Source organism: Capra hircus, chromosome 8 (genome assembly GCF_001704415.2).
Source record: "Capra hircus breed San Clemente chromosome 8, ASM170441v1, whole genome shotgun sequence".
Lineage (NCBI taxonomy): Eukaryota > Metazoa > Chordata > Mammalia > Artiodactyla > Bovidae > Capra > Capra hircus.
Window position 1 is genome coordinate 8394950 of NC_030815.1, and position 14021 is coordinate 8408970.

At 54.3% G+C, this 14021-nt stretch overlaps 2 long non-coding RNA genes across 3 annotated transcripts; one reads left to right on the plus strand and one right to left on the minus strand.

Moving 5' to 3' along the window:
* On the minus strand, positions 288 to 2555 carry LOC108636535. Its single transcript, XR_001918413.1, has 3 exons — positions 1932 to 2555; positions 1159 to 1296; positions 288 to 1010 (listed from the first exon to the last, which is right to left on the minus strand). It is a non-coding gene; the product is annotated as an uncharacterized LOC108636535 (long non-coding RNA).
* SOX7 lies at positions 3389 to 10182 on the plus strand. Of its 2 annotated transcripts, XR_001918415.1 has the most exons (3): positions 3389 to 3821; positions 7278 to 8581; positions 8744 to 10182. It is a non-coding gene; the product is annotated as an SRY-box 7 (long non-coding RNA). The 2 variants fall into 2 exon arrangements; XR_001918414.1 differs by having other exon boundaries at positions 7278 to 10182.

Sequence of the window (14021 nt, forward strand, 5' to 3'; positions counted from 1 at the left end):
CCACTAGTAACTTGAAGCAACCGTTTCTGACTTCAAGTCCTGTGTTCCTGTAAATGCTGTTCAGTGAACTACAAACCTAAAGAAAGATGAGAGGGAGGGGAGATGGGAAAGAGAGGAGGGAGAGAGGGGAAGCAGGAGAGAGGGGAAGCAGGAGAGAGGGGAAGCAGGAGAGAGGGGAAGCAGGAGAGAGGGGAAGCAGGAGAGAGGGGAAGGAGGAGAGAGGGGAAGCAGGAGAGAGGGAGCAGGAGAGGGGAAGCAGGAGAGAGGGGAAGGAGGAGAGAGGGGAAGGAGGAGAGAGGGCGGAGGCTAGAAAGGGAAGGAGGTGAGCAGTGAAGCAGGGAAGGAGGAAATAGAAAAGGGAAGAAGGAAAAAAGTCATTTGAGAGAGAGGGGAGAGTTCGCACAATACATGCTGCAAGAGTATGGCTCAGTGTGTGAGCAGACAGGTCTACTGCCCCCCTGAATCATCACATGGCAAACCCTCGGCTCTACTCTCCATGGCTGTGGGAACCCCCATCCCATCCCAAAGCGGGTCCAAGCACCTGCAGGACCTGGCACCGCAGACTTACACATCTCAGTCCTTCTTGGCATAGTTGCCCTGAATCCACCTCGCCAACAACTGGCCAGACAGGTCCTGGGCCCAGCGCTGGCCAGACAGGTATGGGGATGCCTCGGAGGACGCCAGTCCTGGCCCCTCTCGCTCAGCCCTCTGAGCCCCGGGCTTTGGGGACGCTTGAGGTCCATGCGGAGCTCAGGTACTGAAGGTCCGAGAGACAGCCGGGGTCACAGCTACTCAGCACCCCTGAGCGCCACCCGCACGAGAGCGCGTTTGCATAAAGTTGCTCAGGTGAATCAATGAGTAGATGCAAGTCAATGAAGAAATCAAGAAAGGGAGAGAGCGAGAGAGCCCGAGTTCCTGCGTGCTCACAGCTCACGCGCTCGGGGCGGAGGCCCTCCTGGCAACACGGCGTTTAACGCCCGCGTCCTTCACAATCCAGGCTCTCGCGCTCTCTGCGGACGAAATGCCAGAAATTATTACCGTAGACAACAACCGCAATACCTGTTCTCTCTGCCCTCGCCGTTTTCTCCATTTTGCTGTCGGACTTTGGAATCCTTCTGGACAGCTCTGCTCTCCCCGGCGCCCGAGCATCCTCCTCACCTGGTGCCTGACGGCGTGCACTCTGCCTCCTGCAACCGCGCACTGAGAGCGCCTGAGGCTGCAGGCGGGGAAGGGGACTCCCGCGGCCGGGAAGGGGGCGCTGTCCCCTAGAGGCTTCTGATCCTGCGGACCATCGTCCTGTCCGGGAGAGGCAGTGCAGTTAGAAAGGGCAGAGTCCTTCCAGGGGTCCTGGGCTGCCGCGCAAATACCCCTGCGGGGATCCCTTCTCTCTCTCCACAACTAGGGCCACCCTTGGCCAGGTACGGCCGTAGCCCCCCGAAGTTCCCAGAGCATTCCGGTCTAGGGATTTTAATTGAGATTTCTGGCAGAGGAGTTCAACAGGGGAAACGGCCTGCTGCTGCTGCTGCTAAGTCGCTTCAGTCGTGTCCGACTCAGTGCGACCCCATAAAGGGTAGCCCACCAGGCTCCCTGTCCCTGGGATTCTCCAGGCAAGAACACTGGAGTGGGTTGCCATTTCCTTTTCCAATGCATAAAAGTGAAAAGTGAAACGGCCTAGGCTTCCCCAAATAGGGAAGTCCACCAACACATTCACTATGCAAATCACCCCCATCCCTCCCGGTCCCCAGTGCTAGCCCGCTCCGCCCGCTCCGCCGGCTCCGCCCCGTACAGAGCTCGAGCCTAGGGTGCTGCCTCTGGGTCCTGGCTGGAGGAGGTAGGAAAACTAGGCAATCTATTCTACGTGTAAAACCCGGGGCATTGTAGACTGAAACTGGGACTTGAAAACGAGAAGTTGCGTTTTTCCTTCCACTTACCAAGTGTTAGCCCTGGCGCCCCTTCCGGAGAGTATGTTGCCCACAGAGGCGCCTGTGAACTCAGTCCCTGAAGGCAGGGACCCTGAAGTCCGGGCTTAGAATTTACTGGTTGCATGTGAGTAGTTATATTAACATCGGCCGACATGTATGTATGGAGTTTCAGCTTTCACACACAGCCCTGTGAGGTCAGTCTTATCCTCCTCCCCATTTGGGACTAGGAGAAGAGCCCTGAGTCATGCATTAAGTAACCCAGAACTGAAGACAGGTCCTGCCTCCAGACCCAAACCCATGGTCCCCTCTCCCAATGCCAGTGCCTTCCGGGTCACCTCGGCGGAGCCTGGCAGGATGGCTGCTCAGTAAATACACCGTGGATCCGATTCCAGGATAGGATTCCTCGTGATTCCCTGTTTTATACAGTAGTGTGTGTCTGAGCCCTATCTGCTCACCCATTTATTCACCCACTTATTCAGCCTTTCCTGACCACCTACTGTGTGCCGTTGCTCAAGTGAGGAACAGCCCTATTCACACGATAAAGCAGGACGAGGAGCTGTCCTCTGAGCAGGGCTTCCCATGCCCAGCGGAGAGAGCCCTGAGCTTCCAGCCGGCAAGCCTTCCAGTGGAGGGCAGGCCCAGTCCAGTCTGGGGGGGGGGGGGGGTAAGGGGTAGGGGTGGGGGATCAGGAGGAGGGGAACCGGGGAGCCCGGGTTGCGCCAAAGTCTAGGATGGTCAGACAGCAGGGGTGGAGGGACAGAAGGACTCTGCTCTGAGGGAGCTGGAGGCTGGGACGCCAGAGACCAGGGTGGGGTGGGGGTAAAGGTATAGAGAGACAGCAGTGGCCAGGGTGAAGGAGAGAACCGAGGCCGCAGGCGCGCTCTCTGAAGAGCCAGGGAACTGCTGAGCGTCGAGGGGACCCGCCAGTGGGGGCCACGGAGAACCCGAAACGGCATCCAGCCCCCCCCCCTGCAGTCTCTCTGGCTGCCCAAGACGGCTGGGGGTGGGGGGCGAGATTGTCGCCGCCCAGGTCATTTACGAAAGCACGAAGTGTGTTCTATCAAGAAGAGTGCACAGGCCGGGTGTCACGGCCAAAAGTCACCCGTGCCCGGCCATTCCCAGCGAAACCTGTTTGGCCTCTATTCTTCGTAGGATTCCACGCACGGGAGGAGCTGGCGGAACCTGGCCCCGGGAGGCCGCGGCCAGGCGGGACGAGGGGCTGGAGTCCGGCTCCCGCTCCCGGGCCCCGCGATCCCCGGCGGCTCCCTCCTCCCGGCCGGAGGCACCTGCGCTGTGAGCTAGCGGGCCGAGGGGCGGCCTCGGGGCTCCGGGGCTCTGATCCCCGGGAGCCACCTGGGAGGCGGAGGGGCGGGCCAGGGGCGGGCCAGGGGCGGGCGAACGCTGGGCAAGCGGCCCGCCTCCCGCCTCTCCTCCCGGCAGGTCGGAGCGGGGACGCGGCGGCCCGGGACGCAGGGGGGGCCCGCGCCGTGAAGCAGGGAGGGGCCGCGCCGCCTTCGAGAGTCATTGGAGGACGAGGCCTCTCGAAGCTGATAAATAAGGGGCCGGGCCGCGGCTGCCGGCCAAGTTGGACGCCGCAACCGGTGCGAGGGCCAGGTCAGCGCCGGCCCGACGACGCGAAGCGAGGCGACCCCCGTGCGGCCATGGCCTCGCTGCTAGGAACTTACCCGTGGCCCGAGGGCCTCGAGTGCCCTGCCCTGGAAGCCGAGCTGTCGGACGGGCTGTCGCCGCCGGCCGCCCCCCGCCCGCCGGGGGACAAGGGCTCGGAGAGCCGTATCCGGCGGCCCATGAACGCCTTCATGGTGTGGGCCAAGGACGAGAGGAAACGTCTGGCGGTGCAGAACCCGGACCTGCACAACGCCGAGCTCAGCAAGATGCTGGGTGAGTGAGCGGGCGGGGCGCCGCCCGAAGTCGGCGGGCGGGGGTCTGGCGGCTGGAGGCCGGCCGCGTGTAGTGAGGGCGCGCGGGGCGAGGGTGGGACAGACTCGGCGTGGGGGACGCACCGTGCCCTCGAGGTTGGGCATCTGGGCGAGCGTGGGTGTGCGCGCGGGAACTGGGATTCCGAGCAGGGACGCGTGGACCAGGCCCACAGTGAACTGGCACAGCCCGCCGGGGTGGCCGGGGAGGCCCACTGGAAGGGACGGGAGCCAAGTTAGGGGCCCTGGGGCACGGGCGGGTCTGAGCTGCGGCCTGGCGCGCACGGACAGGTCGGGTGTAAGGGAGCAGGAAAACCTGAACTTCACCAGGGGCACAGTCACAGGAGTTGGTACCTCTTATTAACGAATATTCCTGAAGAGAGACCTGGCGGTGGCGCATTCCTGCTTTAACTTAATTATCAAGCCAACAGCAAAATGGGCTTGATTCAAGCCGCTCTCCCAGTCGCAGGAGTTTAGAAAATTTGATTCGGATGCTTAGGACGGCCTGTGCGGGTATGTCCGAGAACCCGGCCAGTTCCGGGGCTGCCCTGCGGTCCCAGCCCGGGACGCTGGGCTGGGGACAAGTCAGGCCAATAGAGAAAGGATGTTCTGGAGGTCGGGGGCTTCTTCCGTCTCCACTGTCGGAAGCTGGGCACTGTATCAGCTCCAGCCAACGCCTAACCTCTTTGCCCTTCGTGGTAGTTTTTATTCATTTTGACAGATGGGAACCTTTCAAAGCACTTTGTGTGCCCAGCAGGCGCCAGGCCCTGTAAAAAAGGACAGTGTGTGGTCACCCGAGGCTGGCCCTGCCCCCAGCAACCCCACCCGGCCCATCTTGGAGCCTTTTCTTTTTCCTTTTTCCGCTGGAGCTTGGGGCTTCTTCGCCAGATCGGTAGAATGAGGCCTGACACCCCTCTTTGTGCTGCTAAAGCCACAGGCCCTCTGGCAGAAAGGGTCCTCTTGCAGTTTGATTGCCCTTTCAAAGCAGTTGATAGAGTGCTGGTTTCAAAGAGCCTCCCACCCTCTGCCCAGCCCCGTGGCTAGCTGTTCCCATTGACGAGTTAGTGGGCCAGTGTGTCTTAGCGAGCCCTGTCTCAGATAAAAAATACTTAAAATCATACTTTATAATGTGTTGGCATAAAGACAAATATATTAAGATATATAATAATAAAACAGTTTCTTCAAGCAGAAAGTTTATATTTTTCTTGAGATTTCTAAAGCAATGAAAACACTTTTTTTCAGTGCGCCCCTAAATGTAATTTTTTGGTGTGAGCCAGGTGCTATGCCTGTTGCCCAAGCACAGCTCTTGTGACGAGGATAGAGCAGGCCCAGCCAAAGGCGGGAGAGCTCAGTTTGGAGAGCCTCGGCAGGATTGGGGCTGCCTGCTCCCAGGGAAAGGACAGGCAAAGGGCCTTGGGTGACAGATGCCTCCTGTGAGCTGACTCCTATTGGTAGTTGGCACTTAGGCTTCTAGAGGTCACAGTGCAATTTGCAGGAAAGATACGGATTCCTTCCTGCTTAGCCACACAGCCCCTGTCACTAGGCAAAGGAAACTGACCTAGTGTTGCTTTGAAAAATATGGATTTTCTACACCTGCTGGAGCGGAGGGGGCAGCAGGATGATCTGTTTCCATCCCAAGCCCGTGATCTTGCCCAGCCCTTTCCTTTCTGACTTAGGAAAGGGAAAGGGCTGAATGCAAGAGCGCAGGCTTTTCTGGCTCTAGCTCTCCAGTCTTGGACTCTAAAAACTTCACACAGCAGCACTCATGTCTGTTATGAATGAGAAAGCAGGTAAAGACAGTTACACATTTAGTGGTTTTTAAAATGAACCTATATTTTACGAATACTACAATCGCTCGGTACACTCAGAAACTTTGAGTCACATTTTATATTCAGTCCACAGTCAGGGTGTGGGTGTGTCTGGGTCTTGGGCCTCTTGCCACAACTTGTGGCCTTAACCACAGGCTGGAAACTAATGGCCAACTCCAAACCTGGAGTTCCTGACAGTGCTCGCTTCAGCAGCACATATACTAAAACTGGAGTTCCTGACACTTTTAAAGTTGTCTTTTCAAGGGAGAGCTAACCGTATTAATTGACAGCTTCACTGAAATAGTGTTATATACTTTCATCCAAACGGTACTGGATGATCACCTTCCTCCAGCCCCCTCTGTGTACCTGACACCCAGGGCCAGCCAGCACCCCCATGAAGGGCAGCCACACACATCGCTCTGGACTTGGCCCTGTGCTGAGGGCTCTGGGTGGGAGATGCAGCCCCTTTCCTTCCAAGATTTGGGGCAGGGGGCTGCCCTCTGGGCTAGTTTGTCTCAAACTTCAGGATACAGTAGAGTCATAGGGGAACTTAAGTTCCCAAGCGTACCCTAGGAGGTAACCATCTAAGGTGTCCAGAAGTGACCTTTAGAAAACCTGCAGCGGGATGGGCAATATGCCCTAAGAAAGAAAGAGACACTAATTACGCAGTAACACACAAGTGAAAAGGATGAATGGAAAATGCACACGAGAGCAGCATTTGTGCGCCAGTGCACACGAGTGTGGGATGCTTCTTCAGAAGAGCGTTTTGGGGAGCATCACAGTATGTTTTTTACTGCACGGAAAACAAAGATCCAGGGAAGGTAAGGGGGTTACTTCTGTGTGGAGGGTCACTGACTGATAAGGTGCCCTCTCCCATGGTCACAGCAGACAGTTAGAAGCCACAGCGTGCGTGCGTGTGCGTGTACGTGTGTGTGTGCGTGTGGCATGAAGGTTCTGTTTGACCTTCAGATGTAAGGGCTAATCCTCTGTTGCCATAAGTGAGATCCTGTAATTTGCATCTTGTAATTCTACCTCCATCTGTGAAGCTGTTGACTGATCCTGAGTACCCTCACAAGAAAGCCTGTGCTAGATGTGTGCCACAAATAAATAACATAGTGTCACTTCCTGAAGGGCAGCGATAATCTAGGAAGGCAGAGTTTTCATTAGGATGCACAAATGATAAGAACTGGCCCTCAGAATGTGAAAGGGAGCCCAAATCAGTGTTGTAGTCTACATATTTTTGTCCTGTGGGTGGCACTGGGTCAGGTGGACCCTTCACTGAGAATCTCACACTGTTCGTACATTCCTGTTGTCTGGTGGCTTTGATAGGAGAGGTGCCATGATCGTGTGTGTGTCTTCTGCATGAGTGCCTTGAAGCATGCAAGTGGGAGAGGTTGGTTTGGCCTTACTGCACGTGCAGGATGTGGGCTGAGAAGAGGGTGCGGAGGGTGGGGCGCCTTGTGTGAAGAGGGGGCACTGGGGTGGGGGCGGACAGGGGACCCGAGGCAGCAGGCGTGTGTGATGCTCGGCGGCCCCAGTCGAGACAGGCGCACCGGGCGCCCGAGCTGAGCTGCGCAGAGGCTGACTCGGCCTTGTCTGACTTGTGCGAGCAGGAAAGTCGTGGAAGGCGCTGACGCTGTCCCAGAAGAGGCCCTACGTGGACGAGGCGGAGCGGCTGCGGCTGCAGCACATGCAGGACTACCCCAACTACAAGTACCGGCCGCGCAGGAAGAAGCAGGCCAAGCGCCTGTGCAAGCGCGTGGACCCCGGCTTCCTGCTCAGCTCGCTCTCCCGCGACCAGAACTCCCTGCCCGAGAAGCGGGGCGGCGGCCGAGGGGCGCCGGGGGAGAAGGAGGACCGGGGTGAGTACTCTCCGGGCTCTGCGCTGCCCGGCCTGCGGGGCTGCTTCCACGACGGCCCGGCCGGCGGCAGCGGCGGCGGCGGCACCCCGGGCAGCGTGGACGCGTACCCCTACGGGCTGCCCACCCCGCCGGAGATGTCACCCTTGGACGTGCTGGAGCCGGAGCAGACCTTCTTCTCCTCCGCATGCCAGGAGGACCACGCGCACTCCCGCCGCATCGCCCACCTGCCCGGGCCCCCCTACTCCCCGGAGTACGCCCCCAACCCCCTCCACTGCGGCCACCCCCTGGGCTCCCTGGCCCTCGGTCAGTCCTCGGGCGTCTCTATGATGTCCACCGTGCCTGGCTGCCCCCCGTCTCCGGCCTACTACTCCCAGGCCGCCTACCCGCCTCTCCACTCCAACCTGCACGCCCACCTGGGCCAGCTCTCCCCGCCTCCCGAGCATCCCGGCTTCGACGCCCTGGATCAGCTGAGCCAGGTGGAACTCCTGGGGGACATGGATCGCAATGAGTTCGACCAGTACTTGAACACTCCGGGCCACCCAGACTCTGGGGCCCTCAGCGGGCAGGGCGCGGTCTCTCAGGTGACACCGACGGGCCCCACAGAAACCAGCCTCATTTCCGTGCTGGCTGACGCCACGGCCACGTACTACAACAGCTACAGCGTGTCATAGAGCCCGGCGGCCCGTCCGGCCCGGCCTCGCGCCGCCGGCCCTTCCCGCGCCGAGCGCAGCGCCCCGGGGAGGGCGCGCACGTCCACGAGCCGCGCGCCGGCCGGCTCCGCGGCTCCGGGGTCCCTCCCCCGCCCCTTCCCCGCCGCCCCGCCCCGCCGCGCCGGCGTTCTGAGTATATTCCTTCAAAAGAGTTTCCATTGGCTCCACCCTGGGAATCAGGCGCGGTCGTTGCTGAGGACGCTATTTCCCGGTAGAGTTTTCACTGACCTCTCCTCCCAGTCTTCAATCCGGAAACAAAGTCGGGAAAAGCCCAGCAGCATTCGCATCCCTGCCGCTTCTGACACAGCCGCAGGGCTCCTGCCGTCCTGACCTTTGGTCTTCCAGGTGAGGAGAGCCCTGGGCTAAGATTCGGGGGACTGGCGGGCCAATCCCCGTTCTGTCTCCAGGGGCTGGGGAGACCTGACTCCCCTCGCCTCCCCCTCCAGCCCATCCCCCCATCTGCGGAGTGAGGGGCAGAGTCCGTATCTTAGGTACCCTCCGCTCCAGGGTTTTCCGATTTAGGATTCTCTCCAAAGGAAGCTGAAGCTGGCCTCCGTGAACTCATTCATGTGCAACCTGGTGAGGATTCCGCGCACTGCCCAAGGCCCAAGGACGCCAGGCTGCTGCACTTGGTCACCATCTTCCAGTATAAATGGTCCTAGTCTTCCGAAAGGACCCTTTAAGAGTTTGAGAAAAAAAACACTCATCGTGATCTGGGGAATTAACGCCGGGGTTAACTGCATCACTGACAACGAAACTGAATTCAAGCTGCTTTTTTTAAAAACATACCTTTTTTTTTTTTTTTAAAGACAAGTTCTTTGATAGCTCAGTTGGTAAAGAATCTGCCTGCAATGCAGGAGACCCTGGTTTGATTTCTGGGTCAGGAAGATCTGCTGGAGAAGGGATAGACTACCCACTCCAGTGTTTTTGGACAGTTGGTAAAGAATCCACCTGCAACGTGGGAGACCTGGGTTGATCCTCAGGTTGGGAAGATACCCTGGAGAAGGGAAAGGCTACCCACTCCAGTTTCTGGCCTGGAGAATTTCATGGACTGTATAGTCCATGGGGTCGCAAAGAGTCAGACAGGACTGAGTGACTTTCACTTTCTTTTCACTTTCATACATTTCAAGAGAAAATACATGCCTGAATATTTACAGTGTGCACACGCAACATACACACCTTCACGCTCAGCCTGAATCAGATGCCGGTTGCTGACCTTGGCAACTTCTTGTCAGCCTTCCGTTCCTAATGACCCAAAGAGCAGGGAGCTGGAAAGAGTTTCAGCACCATAGCATCAGTTTCTTTCAATCTGAATGTGCTGATTTCTTAAGCAAAATTTCACCATGCTCTACCTTCTGCAGATGCAAAAAGATCTTCCTTTGCTCTGTTCCCATCTTCCTTTCCTGGACTTTCCTTTTTCTCTTCGTTTCTGTTCTTTCTCCACCCCTGAATTGGCCACTGATTCAAAGATCCCTTGACTTAAAAATTCCAGGCGTGATTCCTATGGCAGAAATGAGATTTTGTTCTCCTCACCAGCCCTCTGGTTCTTCAGGTAACATCTTCGGCCAACACATCAAAGAAACTTCCCTTTATTATACTTACTTCCCAAAGAATAGAAATGCACTGTGATTCAGAAAATATTTCTGAGCCCTGACCCCATCCCAAAAACATTTCCATCCTTCCTCCAAGTCTCCACTGAAGGAACATACCTATCAGACATAAAAGACAGTTGTCTTATGATTTCAGCATTTTATTGCCTGTATGAAATATGTAAGTGTTTTTATATATTCTCCTATTATTTTCACCTTATATTTTGTATTGTTGAAACTCCTTTTTTTTTTCCTTCCAAGGAATTCTCTTGTAAAATCACTTATAAGATATGATTAATCTTTATGCTATTACTGTATGTGACTTTTGGTAATAAATAATAAACCATGGACAATATGGCTGGTGCAGTCCAGAATGTGTATTAATAATCTTATAAAACAGTATCACAGACATTAAGCTAAACTGTTCCATTTTCTGTAGGAACTATATATGCTTTGGAATGGTTGTAGATATTGGTTTGCCTAAAATATTTAATTTAAATAAACATTTTTGTACCACGACCATTCTGTCATTTGAAATACAGTTTGGTGAAGAAAAAAGTTTCCAAGTGAGGCGTAGGTATTATGCCAGTTCTCCTTCCCGTGTTGGTCAAAATGTTCTCTCCATCATCTTTTTCATTTTAAAAAACTTGTCTTGTTGGAGTGGTTGATTGGTTGATGTTATGAATTACGGTAGAGATAAACCCTAATTTTACACCTTAGAAACAGTGTCATTCTTCTTGATATTGAAAGAAAAGACAAATTCACAGCCTAGTTGCAAAACAATTTTCTCCTCAGAAAGGATGACTTCACACTTGTAAGGTGGAATGCAGTGGTTTTTAGACTGTCTCAAGATGGAAAGTGGGGCCCAAGTATTTGCTTCCTTAAGGCTTCCTTAAGGGGAAACTCCATTTTCCCCTTCTTTTTGAAATCATCTTTTGAAGACTATTTAGATTGTCCTCTCCTATGCATCTAGGGATGTGGTCTTACAAGAATCATGTGCTCTCAAAGCTCCCTGGAATGTTGCAGAGAAAGCAGGGCAACACAAGGGTGGGTAATTAAAGGATGTAATATCTTGTTAAGGTTTAGGATGAAAATCCCAGCCAAACAGTGTCCGGAAAAAAGCGATGATTCCTCAGTCCCCAGGCCATTCACTACATCTGGCTCGTCTCTGTGGGAAAGCCGTTGTAACTTGTTCAAGTCAATAGAAGCCCTGTGTTCTTCCAGGGCCTCTGGGCCAAGGAGTGGGTCTTGGGAGGGTCCGATCGGGCAGATGTTCTTTCTGCAAATTGGATCGTAATCTCTCGTCATTACTTTAATAGCACTTTATAGATGTAGGGAGTTTTACAGCAAGTTTTATGATCTGTTTCTCATTCCCAGCCCCAGATGGGGCCCGTCGTCACTCCACCCCATTGCACAGTCAGGAACACTGAGGCCAAGGGAGGGAGGTGGCACCCTGGGGTCACCCTACTCAACTGGTGGAGGCTGGGGTTTCAGCACTTTGTCAAATACATTCGCTGGCATTGACAGTCTCCCAGTTAGAAGGCTCATGCCTTTTATAGAGACTCACCAGACATAGGATTACATCCGGCCTGTTTTCACCTCTCACATCCCAGGGAAAAAGGATGGACAAAGGGGAAATGACAAGGCTAGCATTAGATGACACCCGAATTCCTTGCTGCCTAGGCCCGCCACCGTGGCCAGCCAACAGTGGCCGCCGGCAGCGTCATCATCTGGCAGGAGAGCTTGTCCTGCAACGTCCACTGGCCGTATCTATGCGTCAGTGTCTGGCCCTGGACGGGACCAGAGGGGCGTGTTTCATTCCGGGCCATACTGTGTGGCGAGGGTGGTGCCCCGGCCCCCGGGAGGGCAGGACACTGGCCTGTGACAGGGAGCTTTCTCGCTTTTGCTCAGCTATGAGTAAAACGGCCATGCCCGGAAGCCAGGGGTATTGTAGAGTTTTAGCCGCCCCTCCCAGGTCCCCAGCTCTCCTGCCTGCCCCTCCCGGGACAAGCGTACTTTTGGTTTTGGCCAATGAGAATTGATGCGCGTGCACCGTTTTATGGGTTGTTTTCCTAAAACACGAATGTTACCACGTCACACTTCCTTAAGACCCTTCAGTGCCTGTGCTTGCCCATGACGCACAGGGTCCCCAGGGACCCCGCGAGGTTTATGGATCCGAGGAGGGGCCCTGGCACTATGTCCACCCCACCCCCTGCCCCTTCCCCACAGTGTACCCACGGCCCGGAAAGCCTATTGTTCTCTGAAAATGCTTTCTTTCCCCACGCTTCTGTGCTTTTCCCAGCACTGTTCCCCGACGAGGGAGACCCTCACCTTCATGGCCTGTCTGATGACATCGACCCACTGTCTAAATCCAGCTCAGACACTCCCACTCTTGCTGGCCGGGGGCGGGGGCGGGGGGCGCAGGCCACTCTCCTCTCTGAGCTCCAGCGGGGACTTGATGGGATCTAGCTCTTACAGCTGGCGTTGATGTCATCCGTTTGTGTGAGTCTTCCCTAGCAGGGCGGATAATAGTAGCTGCTCAGCAACTAAGTGGATGAATAAATGAAAAAGGTGAACATCTGAGAAATCCTGTAGGTATTCCAGTGAGTCCTCGCGCTAAAGACCTGAAATCTTCTGGGCCTCTAATCTCCTCACTCGTCTCTCTGGAAACCCGGGCCCTGGAGCCCGAGTGTGTGCAGTTCTCAGGGCTCTGAGACAGAATGTGATGCAGCAGCCGTGGCCTTATAGCCCCCCTTGTTACAGGAGTAAATGAGTCAGGAGGTGGACACAGAGGACCGAAGCATCCCCTCTCCCTTCTCATCCTAGAGTACCAAAGTAGAGCTGAGGGCAGATGATTTGTAGCATTTGTAACTTCCTACCTTTCTTCTTGAAAAGGCTTTGCTGTTGATTTCATCCCCGTGAAAGGGATTTGGACAGAAGGAAGGAAGGAAGGGAACGAAATATTTATCTGTGTATCATCTATCCATCCATTGGACCCATCCACCTACTTTACTTACTTCGTCTTTCTACCCATCCATCCACCCACTTAACCATTTATCCCCTATCTAGCTATCAGTTCAGCTCAGTCACTCAGGCGTGTCCAACTCTTTGTGACCCCGTGAATTGCAGCACGCCAGGCCTCCCTGTCCATCACCAACTCCTGGAGTCCACTCAAACTCATGTCCATCGAGTCAGTGATGCCATCCAGCCATCTCATCCTTGGTCGTCCCCTTCTCCTCCTGCCCCCAATCCCTCCCAGCATCAGAGTCTTTTCCAGTGAGTCAACTCTTCACATAATCTACTGATATTTTAATTTTCAAAAGAAACATAGTCTTTGTAAAAAATTTAGTAAAAAGTATCATAGGTAAAAAAAAAAAAAGTCATCTATTGTCAACAACTTAGCAACATTACTGGTAATTTTTTTTAAACCTATCAGTGTATTTTGTTTGTTTGCTCAGACCAGTCCTGTTTTGTTGGTCTAGCTCTATAGAGACATGTGTATTTTATGATAGGCATTTTTAGTCATTAATATTAAATAGACATTTTCTTACATCCTTAAATTTTATGTTTCTGCTAAGAGTGTTGAAAAAGGCAGTTGAAAAATCAACATGAAAAAAATATTAGAAAAAAAGAAAAATTACACATTCCATGACCTTGATACAACTGGTTCACTTTTGTATACTCAACTCCCCAGTCCTGTATTCAAGCGTTCAAGAGATAGATACCATTGGTATTTGGTTCTATCCTTTCAACATCCTATTATAGAAAGTTTGCCACCCTGACAGCTGTCTCATGTTTATCACTTTTGATGACAGCACAGTGCTTCAGTGTATGAATGTGGCTTGATTGACTTGGTACTAGATAACTAAGTTGTTCCGTTCTCATTTTTTGCCATTATAAATAGCACGGCAGCGCACATTGACTTGTTTCTGTCCAGGTATCGCACGTCTGAGCTATGAGTTTACAGCTTTTCATCGAGGCACAAAACAGCTCCATGCACGCAGTCCCCAGAATGAACTCTCTCCTACCAGGAAGAAGGCAGCCTCCTGAGGACAGTTTTTACCGGATTCCAGTCTGCCCATGCCCTGTGGCCTCCCCCTGTCACGGCAGCTCATCTTCCTGAGGACCAGTGATGAGCTTACCGCCGGCTTCACCGACACATTGGAGGGATTCCTTTCCTCAGTCACCACAGTAGA